This window comes from Chrysochloris asiatica, unplaced genomic scaffold (genome assembly GCF_000296735.1).
Source record: "Chrysochloris asiatica unplaced genomic scaffold, ChrAsi1.0 scaffold00144, whole genome shotgun sequence".
In the NCBI taxonomy this organism is placed as follows: domain Eukaryota; kingdom Metazoa; phylum Chordata; class Mammalia; order Afrosoricida; family Chrysochloridae; genus Chrysochloris; species Chrysochloris asiatica.
In genome coordinates this window covers 1,069,045-1,072,662 of record NW_006408662.1, presented here as the reverse complement: position 1 = coordinate 1,072,662, position 3,618 = coordinate 1,069,045, and the positions used below count along the sequence as shown (strand labels likewise).

General features: G+C 40.6%; 1 pseudogene; it reads right to left on the bottom strand.

Annotated features, from left to right (window-relative positions):
• Nucleotides 1-2,628: 2,628 nt before the first annotated feature.
• The window catches only part of LOC102816784, a 98,313-nt pseudogene continuing 97,323 nt past the window's right edge, over nt 2,629-3,618 (bottom strand).

Sequence of the window (3,618 nt, the reverse complement as noted above, 5' to 3'; positions counted from 1 at the left end):
CATCAAAGCAACAGTCAAGCTACCACAGTATGACAAACTGACAAGAGAAGGGGTACAGTGTTTACATGCCAGTAGCAAGCGGTTACTAAGAAGGTCACCTCACTCTGAATCCAACACATCAGCACCACCTACATAACATGCCTAGAGGGAAACCCATCCCAACATGATTAATGTGATGGGCAGATAAGAAATATGTTTAAAGGGTAAAGATTTTATTAGTTAGTTCCCCTTTCATTTCTTTTAGTACATGTGGGAAAAAAGTATTTTCAAGTACCTGTATTTCTTTAAATTGTGTTTGAACTTTTAAACCCTTTATTTAATGATGATTTGTTACTTAAGTTAGTGTTTACGCTTAGCTTTTTTTTAGACATTCCTGGAAAAGCTTTTAGAACCATTTAGAATGTGAGGTAAAAACAAGTGCTGGCTTCCACCTGGTGGCAGCAGATCCCGGAGGCTAACAGAGGCCTTTGGGAAGCAGGAAGTGCCTTTGATGACATTTATCATAAACATAGTAATGAACTGTGCTAACACTGGCCTCTGTTTCTCTTATAATGCTTAAAGGGAGTTACAAAAGCTAATCAAGGAAAAAAAACCTGGTAAGAAAATATTGTACAAGGATTACTGATAGATTTGTAAACATTTAAGCTGTATGTAAAATGAATAAGTAAGTCCTCAGGTTACAAGCATCCAATTTACATACAATGTGAACTTCCTTAATGTTATGTAAATCTACCCTCACTTTGAAATGATTGAGAATCAACCTGTACTCCATATAAATTCTTTATCACAATCTCTTTCATGTGCTGCATGTGCAGCTTTTAAATCACTGAAAAAGCCTTGGGTCGATTTTCACTTGTAAGACCCTTATAAAGCAGAGTGGAAGTTCTCCTTTGAATTTCTGAGACTATAAATCTTTTTGGGAGCCTCAGCTTTCTTCTGTGGAGCAGCTGGTGGGTTTGAAACACTGACCTGCTGCTAGCGTCCAACATTTAGCCCACTACCAGGGACTCCTTCCTTGTACTGATGGTGGTAATAGTCGTGTGCCCCTGAGTAGGTTCTGACTCAGAGACCCTGTATAGTGTTTCTAAGACTGTAAATGCTTATGGTGCTGAAAGCCTCATCTTTCTCTTGTAAAGTGACTGGTAGTTTTGAATTATAAGAACCTAATGAACCGGCTTCTATGTACCTACAAATTTGATGCACTTTAGGATGCACTTAGAAACTCATCAGAGACTCCCTGTAATTTAATTAGACTTTCTTAATGTAATGATAATTCTAGCATAGATGATCTTAATGGAATCTCATATAGGAGGCTTGAGAACATTTCTGAGGGAAGCAAGTTCAGAAGAACTAGGAGGGGGCTGAGCCACAAGATAGGCAAGACCAAGATTTAGTCCTGATTTGGAGTGTTTGCTCTGCCGATTGTTGTCTATGTGACCTTCAGCAAATGCCTTCCCACTCTTTTAACTCTATGGCAGAAATAACTAATCTTTCCCTAAATAATTTATCTGTTCCTCTGGGTAACTACCATCACTCATCTGTCAGTTTGTCATACTGTGGTGGTTTGTGAGGTGATGTGATTCTGGAAGCTATGCCACCAGTATTTTAAATACCATCAGGGTCACCCATGGTGGACAGATTTTAGAAGAGCTTCCAGATGAAGACAAACTCGGAAGAAGGAGTGACGAACTACTTCCGAATATTTAGTCACTGAAAACCTTATGAACAGCAGAGACACACTGTCAGATATAGTGCCGGGAAATGAGCCCCTCAGGTTGGAAGGCACTCACAATGCGACTGGGGAAGAGTAATGTCTTCTCTAAGTAGAGTTGACTGTGATGAGGTGAATGGAGTAAAGCTCATGGGAGAAAAGCCTGTGGGACCTTCATTTGCTGATGGGGCACAAATCAAAATGAAGAGAAACAGCTGTAAATATCCATTAATAATCAGAACGTAATGTATGAAGTATGAATCTATGAAAATAGGAAATTGTCAGAAATAAAATGGAACAATTAAACATCGATATTTTAGGCATCAGTGAGCTAAAAATGGACTGCTATTGGCCATTTTGAATCTGACAACAGCATGGTTTACTATGCCGGGAATGACAAATTGAAAAGGAATGGTGTTGGGTAACAGGAGAGAGGATTTCATTAAGGTAGTTAACAACTTGAGAGTCAACCTATCATGAAGTTAAAGTAGGTTTTGATTACAAACCTTGCAGAGATCCAACCAGATCTGAGGCTCTAACCCCTATTTCAATGAGAGCCAGTGGAATGTTGAGATACACGAGTGGAAAGTAATGCTGGTGAAGGCAGAGTCAAGAATCCCGAGAATATTTTAGTGCCATTTTCATTTAATAAGTCAACCTAATAGAACAGAACAACCTTTATAGAGCAACCTAAAGACCTTGGCTGTTATCCCACCAGGATGTTTTTATGGAATTGATGAATGATTGGTGGCTGGCATTTTCTGACTCACTTTACAAAGCCGTTTGAACTGCAAGGTTGGTGGTTGAAACTCACCAGCTGCTACTTGGAAACCCTATACAGGGTCACTATGGGTTGGAATCAACTCGATGGCACTCAACAACAACAACAACAACATACTAAGTGAGCAGCTCCAGCACTAACTTCCAAGAAAGACTTCAAGTTGGGGAGTGTAACAGAGGTATTTCTTGGCAGATGGGAGCTCTTTGGTGAAGACTCCTTTAGGGAAAAGTTTTTTGGCATCCTCTTAAGGGATGGTTTCAAGGACCATCACGTTGTCTTCATCCTTCAGTTAACTGTGGTGGCAACCCTCTTTTCTGTTGTTAGTTGGAGAGAGATGACTACCCTGAGAGTCTCACCAGAGTTCCTTCCAGGGATAGCTGAATAGAGGATAGATAGCTTCAGTTTCTTCTCAGGAAGGAAACCAAACACCACTTGAGCTTTGACAGGCATGCCCTTTTCATCTTTCTCTGCTGGGTTCAGCATGTCCAAGAGGATAACAAGTTTCCCAATTCTTATCATCAATGATGTGAAAAGGCAATTTTTCTGTGGGCTCCTCACCATTGTATGCATTGATATCCTTGCTCCAGGCAAGATGGTTTTCAACACTGTCTACTGAAAGGACAATCAACTTAACATTCCTCTTGGCAAATTCCGGTGCCAGCTTTGCAGCTCTGCCAAACTCCAAGGTGAACACTGGGGTAAAGTTAAGAGGGTGGGAGAAGAGAATGTCCCATGAGTTTCCCAGATAGTCGTGGAAATGGATGCTTCCGACTGTGCTATTGGCCTTGACGTTGGGGCCCTCATCCCCAAGAAGCAGACCACTGGGCAGGGCAGCAGTGATGACGTGGAGGATGAGGTGGCCCAGCTGCAGCAACCTCTAATGGCTGGTTGTGGTGACGAAGGTCTTCCATAATGTTTCCACCATGATTACAACATTTTGCATTCTTTCTTGAAAAGTACAAGGGGTCTAATTTCTCCATAAACTTGTCCACAATTGTTATTGTCTATCTTTTTTATTATAGCCATTCTATCAGGAATGAAGGGCATTTCATTGTAATTTTGAGTTGCATTTACCTAACGGCTAAAAATATTGAGCATCTCTTGTTGTTCTTATTAGTCATTATAT